The sequence below is a fragment of the Schistocerca piceifrons genome, chromosome X, assembly GCF_021461385.2.
Source record: "Schistocerca piceifrons isolate TAMUIC-IGC-003096 chromosome X, iqSchPice1.1, whole genome shotgun sequence".
NCBI classification, from domain to species: domain Eukaryota; kingdom Metazoa; phylum Arthropoda; class Insecta; order Orthoptera; family Acrididae; genus Schistocerca; species Schistocerca piceifrons.
Window position 1 is genome coordinate 64,240,923 of NC_060149.1, and position 15,646 is coordinate 64,256,568.

At 41.2% G+C, this 15,646-nt stretch overlaps 1 protein-coding gene across 3 annotated transcripts in view; it reads right to left on the bottom strand.

Moving 5' to 3' along the window:
• Window positions 1–15,646, bottom strand: part of LOC124721716 (dihydropyrimidinase-like) — a 211,587-nt gene that overhangs the window by 72,998 nt on the left and 122,943 nt on the right. The gene's annotated exons all lie outside the window — the stretch shown is intronic.

Genomic DNA, 15,646 nt, shown 5'->3' on the forward strand with positions numbered 1-15,646 from the left:
CTGTCTGCATCAATATCGAATCCCTCCGCGGGAAGAAGCCAACGGAAATTTACAACAGTTTAAGAGAGGTGTGGAGGAATAGTGTAACTGGATCGCAGCACGGTATCATGGTGGTCTGCACGTTTTCGTGAAGGCCGGGCAAGCACTAAATCCGATATTACACTATCAAATTTCTTTGTCAAAGATTTGATCAAAGATGTGATCCAATATTCCGTCCAATATATTTGACAAAGATCTTTGACGTAGCGGTACAAGGGGTATTACACTGTCATCAAATTTTTCGTCAAAGTTCACGAAGGCTGACAACAACTTGTTATTAACCGCAGCAGTTCTACGTACTCCAATTGCGTTGTGTGCACATGCGGAAAAGAAGTGGGGGAAAAAATGGAACCATACATACGAGGTTGAGAGTCTTAAAAGTCCTGGGATTACAACTTGATAATAAATTCAGTTGGGCGGAGCACACCACAGAACTGCAGAAAGGCCTTAACAAATCTGTATTTGCAATTCGAGTGTTAGCAGACATAGGCAACATAAAAATGAAAAAGCTTGCATACTTTCATTCCATAATGTCATATGGGATAATATTTTGGGGTAAATCTTGAAGTCAAACAAAAGTTTTCAAGGTCCAAAAGCGTGTAATACGTATTATTTGTGGAGTAAATTCACGGCCTCCTGCAGAAACCTCTTCAAAGAACTGGGTATACTAACTACTGACTGTCAGTTTATTTACTTCTTAATGAAATTTGTCGTAAATAATATATCTCTTTTTCCAACAAACAACTCAGTTCACACATACAATACCAGGAACAAAAATGTTCTGCACAAGGACTTAAAAGCACTTACTTTAATTCAAAAAGGGGTCCACTACTCAGGAACACTCATCTTCAATAATTTGCCAGCAAACATAAAAAATTTAGTTAGAAATAAAGATCAGTTTAAAAGGAGCCTGAAAGACTTACTACTGGCCAACTCCTACTCCATTGGCGAAATTTTTAATAGAAACAAATGATGTATTTATTCATACTATTAGTATTGTTATTTCAGCTTAAAAAAGTCGACATGTTCCACATCCACGAGGATCTCCTCAGCACGGATCTATGGAACGAAAAACTAATCTAATCTGGGTGAAGCCGTGGATTTTACGACGACACGATAAAAGCATTCAACAAAACTTGTTACGTGAGCTTACAGTGGAAGACGTCAAGTCGTACATCAATTACTTAAGAATGGATGAGCATACATTTCTGTATGTGCTCAATGAAGTGTATCCTCATATCACAAAGCACAATATTCACTTAAGAACTGCTACATCTTCAGAAGACAGGCTCACTATAACACTCCGATCCCTCGCTACAGGAGAGGATATGTTAGGTTAGGTCAGGTTAGGTCTCCAATCTTCTTAATCTATTTTTGTATTCAGGGTGCCACACGTTGTAAAGCGCCTCATCAGCTTCAGACATCTCTATTAAGTTTGTAGTTGTCGGCACACACCAATTGTATTTACCGGCAATGGTTATAAAAACACTACAGACGACAGAACGCTGCAGCGATGCTAGCGCTCGATGTGGTAACATGTCACATTGCAGTGAACAGAAGACAAGCGGTTTCTTTGATCAAATATACAGCGAGGCCCTAGATTTGATCAAATATTGGACGACATTTGACAAAGTCCCTATTACACTATCAAAAATCTTTGACAAAGATATTGGACAAAGAAATTTGACAGTGTAATACCGGCCTAAGGACAACTCAATACGCCATCAACTGCTACAGACTACTCCTCGCAGGTTATTGTTAAAAAACGCGGAATTGCTTCAACGTTATCGAGCAAAAGGAGAACAGTTTCTGAAAAGGATTGTTGCATTTGATGGTACCTGGATACGAGATTTTAACCCAGAACTAAAGTCTCAGTCATCACACTGGAGACGTTCCGACTCTCCAAACACAAAAAAATTCCGCCGCCACTGATCAAATGTGAAAGTGATTTATCTTTGCGCATGGCATGAATGGAGTCATAGCTAAAAGCCGAGTGCCCCAGTGGACGTCGTTAACAGGCGCATACTACAAGCAGTATCTGCATAATGTTTTGCACTCTAAAATTGATCAAAGAAAGCCAGACATGCTTGCTGCTGATGTCCTCATTTTGTACGGGAATGCAAGAGCGCATTTTTCCCTACCAGCGAGAAGAAAGCTCAACAAATTTGGATGGGAAATACTTCGCCACCCACCATCATAATGAGCCCACCAGACTGATTTTTCCCCAAACTGAAGGAACAAGCCCGTGGAAAACATTATGATACAACCGACGAAGCTTCCAGTGATGTGACCCGAGTAATCAGACAGCTGAACAACGAAGGTTTCCTACATGGAATACAGAAGCTGCTAAAACGTTGGGACGCAGTCATACGCAAGAATGGAGATTCTCGTGACGACCTGTAAAGATATTTTGTAAAATAAATTATTTTCTTCAGTTCTACCTTACACAGTGCTCAGCCTCTGACATGACCCTTGTACATCTGAACTACATACCAGAATGGGACTACAGTTCGACAACTAGATTCCGTAGCTTATAGCTCAATATGAAGTTATCTGTGCAGATTCAAAGGTTAACTGTTACACGATTCTGTGTTCCAGATATCATCTTGCTAACTACATTGCACATGCACTTCTTATGAACAATGTTAAAACACACACACACACACACACACACACACACACACACACACACACACACACTTAACTTTAGTGCAGAAAGGAGACGTGTGGGCACACATGTATTCAACAACCCATCATAGCACATTTAATGTCTTTTAGGCAATTTAAGTCTGAATTAAACAATTTTATTCGGCAACAATACTGTTTGAATGAAAGTTTCGCCATTTGACTATACAGACTGTTTATTCTATTTAACAAACAAATTTTGGCCTTTGGCCATTTTCAAGCACCACAACGTTAAGCATGATCAGATGAGAACATATTCACTGAGTGTCTGGCAGGAATAGAACAAGCATGTCTGACATACATTCAGTAACTGTCCCATAAAAGGATCACCAAAACCAGTCATTACATGTGCAGGCAGCATTATCTAATGCCACACTGTCGAATGTACTAATGTTCAACAGAATAAACTGTCTATACAGTCACAGGGCTGTAGTTTTATTTTTAAAAAAATTGTTGATTTAGCTTTTCATGTCACCTAGACACTATTGTTTCTAACTAGAGACAACAGGTGCCTGATGTGAAGAGTCAACCATGAAGATCGGCTGGAAGAAGAATTCAAGAGAGGTGGTGAGGCAAAAATAAAAGAAAGCTCGAGACAAATCCAACAATGGGATATTCCACCCAACAAACATTTAATGGCCATCTTCGTATTATTGAACTGGGGCCAGTATGAGGTAACTTGGATGCTCATTTTGCTTACTGAAGTGAACATCTAGATTCCTGGCATTTAATTATACCGTGTATGTCTTGAATTTTAGAAGAATGTACACAGCCATTACCTTCTTTGTTTCTCCGGATGTGTCCTACACGGCATTTAAATTTCCTGCCCTTTCGCTTGAATCCCAAGCATAGATGAAATGATCGCATGGCACTGATGGCCAGGAGTCCCCACATGAGAAAGTTCGGCCGCCGAGATGTAAGTCTTTACTGCTGACGCCACATTGGGTGACTTGCGTGTCGATGATGATGATGATGATGATAGCCCAACACCCAGTCCCCGGGCGAAGAAAATCTCAGACTCAGGCGGGAATCGAACCCAGGCCCGCTGCATGGCAGTCAGCTGAATAGGCGGACAAAATATAGATGAACCACCATGACTGCATTCTGCCGAGTATCCTTCCAAAAGCAGACATGTTTCAGGTCCAAGTGCTTGCAAACAGCTAGCGCGTTGGCAGTCAACACTGTGCAATTTATTTCCAAATTCTAAGTTACGCAATGCCAGTAAATCTAAATTTAGTTGCATGAAACACGTCTAATATTCGAAGTGTACATGTATAAAGAATATACCGTCGAGTTATTTGAACGAATCTTCATCATAATGTTACTGTACTGCTAAATGCATTGAGCCAATCCATCTTTTCTCAATAGGAAAGAATAATTTCTCTCAGTGTGGCCACAATAACAGCCTTCTTCATTACAAAGAGCACAAGACGTTCACAACCCTGCCAGTTGAAGTACCGGCGTGAGTCTGCAACGGGAAGGAAGCGTTTTAGAAATAAAAGTTGCCACTCGCGTCTGCCCGCCACCCGTGCCACATGTGGCAGAGTTACTGCAGCCCAATCTAACCAATAACAGGCATCATTAGCGGAAAGAGCACATCTGCACACTCATGCGAGCAGTCTCCATTAGCTGACGATTTGAACTAGAGCAGAACACTTCATGAGAAAGCTATGGGCGATGTGATGGTTGGACGGCGGAAAATAGAAAATGGAACAATCAGAAGGCGACGTTACAGACAGAAATCTCAGAATCAGTGCATTGTGCAAGAAAAATGGACGAAGTAAGTGCGTTAGTTTTTTTCTTTGTTACCGGTACAACAAATATTAGATTCATGTATTTTATAAGCCACATTTAAAACTTGCGTAATAAGTAGAATACAATCCGACGTGTCAGTTATGTGGGATAATGCTGTGCCGTACCTTCCAACAGAGAACTGCAATTTTTCAACGAGCCATATATACAGCTAAAGAACGTGTCAGTATCGCAGAGCAGAAGCAAACGCCGCAAAATTGATGTGAACAACGAGATCGCCATATTCGTTGGATGTCGTGCCACGACGACAAATCTCAAACTGTCAGAAATTCCTTTGGCCGAATGTAACTGTCACGAAAACTGAAATATCTCCTCTGTTTTAGTTACTAGAAGTTCCTCTCCGTGGAGGTATAGTTTTGAATTTTCGATTGAGAATCCAGCTCTACTCTGAACCTACGCTGCTGATTAACTGTTCGGCACAGCCCTATTCCCATGTATCATATTAACGGTGGGTGACGCAAAATGCGAAGGTTATCTATGACCGTGCATCTCCAACTAAAATAGAAAACAGTCACAGAGCCGAAAATGTCGTGAAAAAGGAAATTATTTTACGTCGTACCAGGATTTAATGCATGTCACAGGTTTAACGGGAGGAATCGCCTTCACTTTAAGCTTCTGAGCCTAACTCAAAACATTCATGTTTCCTCGTATCACTGCCGGAAAACTGCAACCAAAAGTTTCTCCCCCGAGATACATACTTTTTCAGAGTCAGTATTCTGATTGATTCGATACGGCCTACCGCGAATTCTCTCTTATGCCAAGAGGAGTACTAGCACCCTACATCTTCAATTATTTGTTGGATGTATTCCGAATTTCCGATACTATCTTCCTCAACAGCTTTTACCTTCTACAGCACCCTCTGGTAGCCAATCATACGAAATGAAGAAAAGGTTAATAGATATCATAAGTAATATAACCAATTTTGTGTATCTATAATTTCTAAACACATCAAAATTTAGCTCAAACTGTGTGTTTAATACAAAAATATATGGATTTGCTATTTAAACATCAAATGATTTTTTTAAAAAAATGGCAGTATTATACGTTCAATTCAAAGTTCCGATAAAAATATGGGCTTAAAAAATCTTTTAACACAATGCCCAACAGTAAATGATCACTGTTTTGTATTTTTGAATGTATATTTTGTGTTGCTCTTTGCTGCTTTCTCTTTCCGGAAAGAGAAGAATTCTCCAAAATTGTACAAAAGTTCGCTTTTATTTGTAATTCTATTGTCACTAAGACCATGTACATCCGATTTCTTTATTCTGACCACTGGTTCTTCGTCATACGTAAGATTCTTTCAGTAAATGAGTTACTGGCAGAAACTGAATATATGTACTATATAAACCTACAGAATTGGAAATAGAGGATGTCAATTTTGTTCCTCTGCTTCTAGTCTTGTGCTTCCGTTTCATCAAGTCCAGTATATCCATTCTGGAAATCATAAAATTCATTGTATAGCTGATTTTCATCCAGGCTGAGATTAAATTTGTTTGTAACTTTTAAAATACATTGCCGTTGCCAACGAGCATTTTTTTAAGCGAAAACATTTTAAGCGCAGCCTGAACAGATTTTTCTCAGAATAGTTTCGGGGCAAATAGTCAACGCTACGTGACAAGAAAGCTGTGCATCACTTTCCAAATCCAACCTTTGTGGTCTTCCTATTTCTTCCAGTATTTCATGAACTGTATTCCCTAAGAATTTATCTTGTTTCTACTCTCTATCTTGCTGTAAAGTCCCTTATTCAAATGGTGGCTCTGAGCACTATGCGACTTAACGTCTGAGGTCATCAGTCGCCTAGAACTTAGAACTAATTAAACCTAACTAACCTAAGGACATCACACACAGCCATGCCCGAGGCAGGATTCGAACCTGCGACCGTAGCGGTCACGCGGTTCCAGACTGAAGCGCCTTTAACCGGACGGCCACACCGGCCGGCAGTCCCTTATTCTGTCCAACTCAACAGAAGTAACTTAGCTTTTTCCCCGCAGATTCAGACAGGGGCAAAATATACTGCAAGAAACGTAGGTAAAATCCAAGAAATAAATGTTTCGTTTCTACAGCATCATGCTCCCCATTTCATGTCACAAACTGCCAAAACAATCTTGCACAACCTTCCTCGACCTTTGAAATAAAATTTATTGATGGCAGGCCTGCAATTACAATTCTGTCAACTGCAGGAAGTTACTTGATTCAGAAAAAAGACATTAGATTCAGTAATGTTCCCTATACCATGGCAAATATCTCTACGGGTTTCTTTGGAGTCTTCATAATAATTAAAAAAAAAAAATGTAGCAGTCTCTGACGTTTCCCGTGGTTAACATGAAAGTACTGAACTGCATTTCTTCCTCTGACTGTCCAGGGATGCCCTACTGCCTGAGCTAATCTGCTTTATGTCGTCCCTTGCATCGTCCGCCGTGTGCTATTTTGCTTCCAAGGTAGCAGAATTCCATAATTTCTTCTGGTTCGTGATCCCCAATTTTGATGTTAAGTTCATCGGTAATCACATTTCTGCTGTTCCTCATTACTTTCGTCATCCTTCGGTATACTCTCAACCCATATTCTGAACTCATTAGACTCTTCATTCCATTCAATACGTCCTGTAATTCTCCTTTTCCACTAAGGATAGCAATGCCAACAGCCTATCTATCACTGATATCCTTTCATCATGAATTTTAATTCTACTCTTGAACCTTTCTTTAATTTCCGCCATTCGTCCTTCGATGCACAGACTGAATAGTAGAGGCAAAAGACCATATCCCTCTCTTACACCGTTTTTTTAATCCGAGCACTTAGTTCTTGGTCTTCCATTCTTATTGTTACCTCTTGGTTCTTGTACACATTGGACATTATCCTCCTTTCCCTACAGCGTACACCCATTTTCTCAGAAATTCGAACATCTTGCACCATTTAACACTATTTAAAAAGACTTTATTTCCATTATCAATCGTAGTGTCCCAACTGCCTCTCTGGTGTCCTTACCTTAGCGAAAACAGAACTGATCGTCATCTATCAGACCCTCAACTTTCTTTTTCAATCTTCCACATTTCAATCTTGTGGGCAACAAGGATGCATGAGCCATTAAGTTGACTATGCGACAATTCTCGCACTTATCTTCGGGATGTGTGGATGATATTTTTCCGAAAGTCTGATGGTGTCTCGTCCAGACTCAGATTCTACACGCTAACTTTAATGCTCGATCACTTACGCAAATGATTTTAGAAATTCCGGAGGATTGTTATCTATCACTACTATCTTAGTTGATCGAAAGTCTTCCAAAATTCTATTAAACTTTGACTCTAATACTGGATCCTTACGTCCTCTATATCGTCTCCAGTTTCTTTCTCAGTAAGGTCATTAGACTTTCCTCGTAGAGGCCTTCATATACTCTATCCGGCTGGCCGCTTTGTTTAACAGTGTAATGCCCATTCTCTGCTGGCCGGAGTGGCCGTGCGGTTCTAGGCGCTACAGTCTGGAACCGAGCGACCGCTACGGTCGCAGGTTCGAATCCTGCCTCGGGCATGGATGTGTGTGATGTCCTTAGGTTAGTTAGGTTTAATTAGTTCTAAGTTCTAGGCGACTGATGACCTCAGAAGGTAAGTCGCAAAAAGTGCTCAGAGCCATTTGAACCAACCCATTCTCTCCTGATGTTGACATCCTTGCTTTTAATTTCACCTAAGTTTGCTGTTTATTTTTCTATATACTGTATCAGTCCTTCCATCGACCATTTCTTTGTCTACTTCTTCGCTTTTTCCTTCAGCTATTTCGTCTTGGCTTTCCTGCACTACCTGTTTGTTTCATTACTGAGTGACATTTCTATATACATGAAATTCTCAGATTTTTTTACTTCTGTCGTTGATCAAGTTAAGTATTTCCTCTGTAAGCCAACGTTTCTTCGTAGTTACCTTCCTTGTACCTATGTTTATCTATCCAACTTCTGTGAGTACCCCTTTTAGAGATATCCATTCCTGCTCAACTGAACGGCCTACTGTTTTTTTTTTTTTCATTTAACTGTATTTATGCCCTCAGAGAACTTCAGGCGCATCTCATCATTCCTCAGCAGATGAGTATCCCACTTCTTTGCACAGTGATTCTTCCTGATGAGTTTCTTACACATCAGCCTACTCTTCATCATCACTAACTTGGGATCCTAGTCTGTTACTGCTCCTGGCTAAGCGTTAGAACCCAATACCTTATTTAGGAATTTGTCTGAACATGATTTAATTCAGCTGGAATCTTCTAGTACCTCCAGGTCTTTTCCAAGGAAACCTCTTCCCCTTGTGATTTTGAACAGTGTATTCGCTACTACTAGCAGAAATTTATTCCAGAACTCACTTTGTCTCTCTTCTCTTTCCTACTGCGAAGTCCAAATTCTCCCGTAACTCTAATCCCCCATCATTAATAGATTACCATCTCATTTTACATACTGAATTGCCCATTCAATGTCCTCACACTTTCTGGATCTCATCATCATCTGCTTATGCCCTCGGTCGGCACGTACACTTAAACTATTGCTGTTCGCGTTCGTTTGCTGTCGATTCTGATGAGAACAAGCCTAATCACTGAACTGTTCGCAGTAACCACTATCTGTCCTGCTTCCCTATTCATAACAAATCCTACTGCCGTTATACCATTTTCCGCTGCTGTTGGTGTTACCCTATATTCGCCTGACTATAAATCCTTACCTTCTTTAAATTTACCTTTCCTGATTCCGACTATAACTAGGCTAAGCCTCAGGTTCCCTTGTAAGATTTTCTAGTTTCCCTACCATATTCAAACTTCCGCCATTCCACGCTCCGATTCGGATGTTACCCTTTCGCTGGTTATTTAATAATTTTCTCATAGTTACCTCCATATGGAAATCCCTTCCTTGAAATCCGAATGGGGGACTAATCCGAAATTGTTTGCCAATGGAAAGATCATGATGACACTTTTTGAAAAACATGTCACATGACCTGTGGGTACACATTGTGTGTATTATTGCCTTTTGCATCCTCATGCCGTTATCACTGCTGATTCTTCCGCTTTTTAGGGGCAGTTTCCCACCCCATGGGCAAGAGGTTGTCCTACAGCGCTTGGCCGCTCCTCTAACCTCTTTGACACGGACACTGGATGTCAAGAGCTTTCGTCTGCACTGCTGATTTTTGTTCAAGCTAGGTTCGAACCCAGGATATTTCAATTAATAGTAAAAAACTCTACCCCTAGACCACTGTTTCAATTAATAGCAACATTGAACTAGTTTCGACACTGGTGCTACTTCCACAAATCCCAAGACGGTTTCTGGAAGTGCTTTCATTGCATTTCATGGAATTTCACTTCATTATCACATCTGCCGCCAGACGCCACGGTTAATTCTCCAGCATCCTGATGCGCCGATCAATCGGAAACTGTTTTTAAAACTAGGGCGACTACAGCATTATTACGACCATATGAAGACAAATGAAACACATTGGAAGGAAATTTACGTGTGTCCGCACACGTGTTTAACAGTTTACACGGTGACCGTTGCAACATCAGTCGATGCTATGATCACGGTAAGCAAACGCAGGAAGGAAGGTTAGAATTTAACTTCTCGCCAACGTCGATGTCATTAGAGTACAAACTCGGATTGGGGAGGATACGAATGCCACTTTCGAACCTCCTTTAAGGAACCATCCCGACATTATCTGATTCACGCAAACCGCCAAACCTAAATCATGTCACCTGCCGAGTATTTGGAACTTTTTCTGGTTCAAATGGCTCTGAGCATTATGGGACTTAACATCTGTGGTCAGCAGTCCCCCTAGAACTTAGAACTACTTAAACCTAACTAACCTAAGGATATCACACACATCTATGCCCGAGGCAGGATTCGAACCTGCGACCGTAGCGGTCACGCGGTTCCAGACTGAAGCGCCTAGAACCGCACGGCCACACCGGCCGGCCACTTTTTCTGGAACAGGAGGCAGATTCTGCGGTATATCGCTCGCTGCAACAAAATCAATGTTGAAACAAACGGACGGAAAAATATCGAAGTGTGTTTACAAAAACATATTAACACATATGTCTTAGCACCTGAAATAGGCACCAGAAAATTACTAGCGCGACAAAATCTTTGACGAAAGAGAGTGAAGTCTCCAGAATACCTAACGCTGGTTAAGATAGTTTGTTGCCATCATAACGTTGATTTGATAGAGTTCAACATTTATACTCTTGATCAATAAAATTTGAATACACGGAAGGGTACCAATAACGAAATTTTGTTGTGCGCATACAGCAAAGTTGAAAGAGGACATGCTGAAATTCATAAATGCTTTGGGATCTACGCAGGGTGCTAAATTTAGAACACACAGCCACCTATGGCAGTACCAATGGCTATAGCTTGACTAGGCACTGAGTCGAGATGACCTTTGATGAGAGGTATGGGTACGCTATTCGATGGTGCTTCAATTATATGCCAGAGCTCACCAGTCGCAGTGGCATGCCAGTCTCTTGGCAACTTATGACCACATGGTTTTCAGTGGCTGACAAATCTGAAGAATGTGCTGGCCGGGGCAACAGTCTACCATCCTCTGTATCCTCAGCACGGGCAACATACGGTCTTGGGTTGTTTTGTTGAAAGAAAACGTGATATCGTCACGGATACTTCTAAGATACGGAACAGCCACTAGGCATAACACGTCACAAATTTAGCGCCTGCTGTCTAAATAAACGGCTATGCGAATCAGAGGTGATGATGTTATGTACCCAGTGGCACCTTAGACCATCATGCCAGGTGCCGGGCCCGTATGGCTCTTGTAATATAGATTTTTAAAAAAATAAAAAAAGACTATTTAAAACAAAAAGGCACACTACGGGAGAATCATCCGAATGCGACGGAAATCTATAGATGCGCAGACAAACAAATTATACAACTGCTGAGAACTTTTCCGGGTTGTATCGGCGTGGCCCATGGAACTCTTTGGCTTTGAGTTCATTTTTAAAAATAAATGTCGTATTCAGATATAAATCCCAACTTGTTTAATACGGGAAATCTATAACTAGTGTATGTTGCCAGTACTAACTTGTACTAACTTAAAGAAGTGTAACATTGTGAATACTTGCGCAAAAAATTCAAATATTGACGACAAGCAGCGGGGAGGTGCATGCTGGGCGTAATAATAAGGGGCAGAAATACGAAATAATTGATACGAGAAAAGAAAATAGTTTAGAACGTGACAGCGATTGTTACCAAACTGAACTGGAGATGTGCTGCGCATACAGCTGGACGAAATTATGGAATATGTGCGAAGGAAATTCTGTGTTCGGTTCCTCGTAGTAAGTTATGACCAAGAGGACGACTAATGGGCGATGGGGAAACAACGTAAAGAATGAGACAGGGCGAACATGGATGTGAAAAGCTGAAGGTCACAATGTGTGGAGACGTATATCCAGTAGTGGGTGCTATCTGGACGACGACGGTGATGATAGTGCAAGTAAATTGTGCTCTTCCATTTAGGGTAAATCCTGGAAAAAAGCGTTATGCGCACGAAATATATTGCTGAAAAAGCTTCTGTGCAGATTATACCCGAATATTATTCAGGTATATGCGATACATACCGGATCGGACGTTGAGCGCATACCAAGAGGCTCAGCGCTAATGGGCACACACTCCTTTGCCGAGAGAAAGAGACTAAATGCTGAAAGGATCTCTGCTAGGCGATACACTGAAAGAAACGCCATAAAGCTCTCGAGAAAACTTGTTTAGAATATCTAACAATCTGTTTTCAAGGCGAAATGTCCGAATCTTAAAGTAATGCCTGCAAAAACCCAAAACGATCGGCAGTTGTTTGACTACGCGATCAGCGATTAGTGAAAACCGTCAACCATCTATGGATACCGCACACAGCTATGTAAGATGCAGCGACCACATATGTGTAGCATAGGGAATGCAGATGCCAGACCGCACGAAAGAAATCACTTACAAAACCCTAATTCGAGCAATTCTTGAATAATGGCTCTGAGCACTATGGGACTAAACATCTGTGGTCATCAGTCCCCTAGAACTTAGAACTACTTAAACCTAACTAACCTAAGGACATCACACACATCCATGCCCGAGGCAGGATTCGAACCTGCGACCGTAGCAGTCGCGCGGTTCCGGACTGAGCGTCTAGAACCGCTAGACCACCGCGGCCGGCTCTTGAATAATGTTCGACGGTCTAGGACCATTACGAAGTGGTAGAAACACAAGAGGTCGATAAGATTCAAAGAAGAGCTCCGCGCTTTGTCACGGTTTCGTTCAGTCAGCATGAAAGTGTTACATAAATACTCTAAGAACTGCAGGAAAAGAGCTACAAAAACGTGCTCTGTATCGATATTTCGAAACTCCAAAAGCTTGATTTCCAAAAACTAATCATCAATTATTACCTCCTCCAATACTCTTCTCGTGTAATGAGCACAACGGTACAAAGGCGCGTCGACAGTTTCTTCCCGCTTACATTTGGCAAATGGAATCTGAAAGAGGGGGATGTGAATTATTATGACACAAAATTTAGCGCCCCCCTCCCTTCCCCGGAGATCGTAAGATGGTTTGCTAACTACAGATGCAGATGGACTCCTACGAGTCTCTTTTACCACATATAACCAATATGAAATTAGAGAACAGTGCTCAAAAGACATCGGCCCGAATAGCCGAGAACGTTGACGCGAAGCTTCCGAAATTCGGGAAGCGAGCCTGCCACAAATGGAATCTATCACCGCGTATTAACGAGGGCTGATGAGCCGGCCAGCATTGATGCAGTTCTTGGGCGCTTTCCACATCGAACTAGGTAAAAACTGGGCTCGTACCCATGTCCCACTTCAGATACGCGCTACGCAAACATTTAGGAAACGTTCTCACGGTTGAACATAATATTTCTCTAGTCTCACACAAATGGGCTACATAGATTCCTTCCGGGGGTGGGGGAGTTGCTTAGGAAGGACATCGAGCCACCAACCCTCGCTAACATTGCTAAAACCCATATAACAATTAACTTTTTATACATGGATTCACATTCGTGTAGAACTTTATAAAAGACGTCGTATTTACGGCAGTGACTAACACTTTATTTCACGATTGCAATTTCCGCCGTAGGCCATTATCAAGTGCAGATTTTTGTGGCTGTACATAAAGCCACAAAAATCTGCAATTAAGGCCGAAATTGCAATCGTGAAATAAAGAGTTACAGTCACTGGCGTAAATATGTATTTTGTAAAACCATATAATAATGTTGCCCTAGTAGAGAAACTGGAAAAGGTGAGATGAGGAGGAGGAAGTGCGAAAGAGACATATTACCAGTCATTCTTTTCGTGTTTCATCCCAGCACGGGAAGAGGCGTACACCTGGTTCATCAGTGTTACGGACATGCTCCACGAACGCGTGACAGACGCGCTAAAATGGAGACGTTATGCATCACGCAGAAGTTTACTGTTAAAATTCCCAGAGCGTACGTTCCAAGAAGAGCTGGGCAACGCATTACTTCCTCCCGTATACGTCTCGCGTGACCACGACGAGAAAATCACAGAAATCAGATTTTGTACGGAGACTGGCCAACACGCACTCTTCTTACGTACCATTCGCGAAGGAAACAGGGAATGGTGATAGAAGGTGGTGGTACCAGAAGTATCCTCCACCAACCGTAAATTGGTTTGTTGAGTATAGACAGAGACAATCATTTCATTGTTATTCGTAGCGTGAAGACATAGCTATAGAAGGTGAAGTCAGTAACTACTATTACAACCCTATTTTTCTCGTGCTCACAGCCACGTCAAATCAGTTTCATTTAAGTTAGAGAAAACACCGTGAAAAATACCCCGGAAACTCCAAACACACTGCGTACCAATAATAATATAGCCAGATTATATTCGCGCCTTCCAACTAAGTTGCAGACTTTTCTCAAACGTATGTATCTGGGCAACAGGCGAAACAGTTCGCTTTTCCACGTACACCATCACGTCGATAACACAAAGATAAGGAGGGAAGTGATAAAGTGGGCAGATATTTACTGATGGCATGGCCCACGCAGCAATTCAAATATTATGCTACTCCTTGCTGGCTGTCCAAAATTGAGCAGGAAAGTGCCTAGAACCTAAATAAAGGAATAAAACTTCACACTTACATCGAGTAAAACAGTTTTTGAGACGAGTAAAACGCCTAGGAAAACGCAATAGATTATACTGAAAGCCTTCGGATCCCGTAAATACATGAAGAATCAGATTTACGTGCCATTAGAAAGTGTTGGACAAGGAATTACAGACCAAAGAAAGTGAGGAAATGTTTTCGATGAGACATATCATGCTCCGTTTTTGGTTTGAGGCTCCCTCAAAAGCAGGAAAAACATTTCTTGCTCCTCTGCAACAAATTATATGGTCACAAACCGATGTTCTTAGGCCATAAGCGGTAAGCTGACTGTCCCGACAATAGATTAAGTATAGTCATAACAACAGACAACACATCGTTTCAGAAATAAATATATTTTCTGCAAAGATACTATATAAACGGCGACTGCTACATAATGAAAATGTGTTGCTCTCGCAACTATTGTTCTATATTCTTATAACGTGGATAAATTACGTTCCTACGTAATATTAAATCAGTTTGTGTGTATATTCGCGCATCTATCGCATCAATAAGCTGAATTACCACGTATGCAAAATCTACTGCGACTTTTCGAAAAATAAGTGTTTTTAATGAAGCCAGAACAATCAAACGTGTACCTGCTCTTGCGGACATTTTATATATTACAAAGTGCAAGATTAAATTGCTCAAGTTCATTAACAACTAATCCTGTATCCCTTGTCAAGTGCGTGTTAATTTGTAAGTTTTCCTGTAACGTCCATCTTTTTAACTTTTGTAACTATATGGAGGTGATCGAATATTACATAATAAGGATGATTTTAGACATCTGACATCATGATGCACTTCCCCCCCCCCCCCCCCTCACTTCAGATCTCTCGCCTTTTCTATCTTCGCTTTGGCAAGAGATCTCCCGCAAAGGCTTTAATTGGAATTATTTCCAGAACGACAAGATAAGTTATAGTTTCACAGTCGATATCGAGCAACAGCTCAATGGGGCAACAATGGGGAAAGAATATACGCCTGTTAACGGAA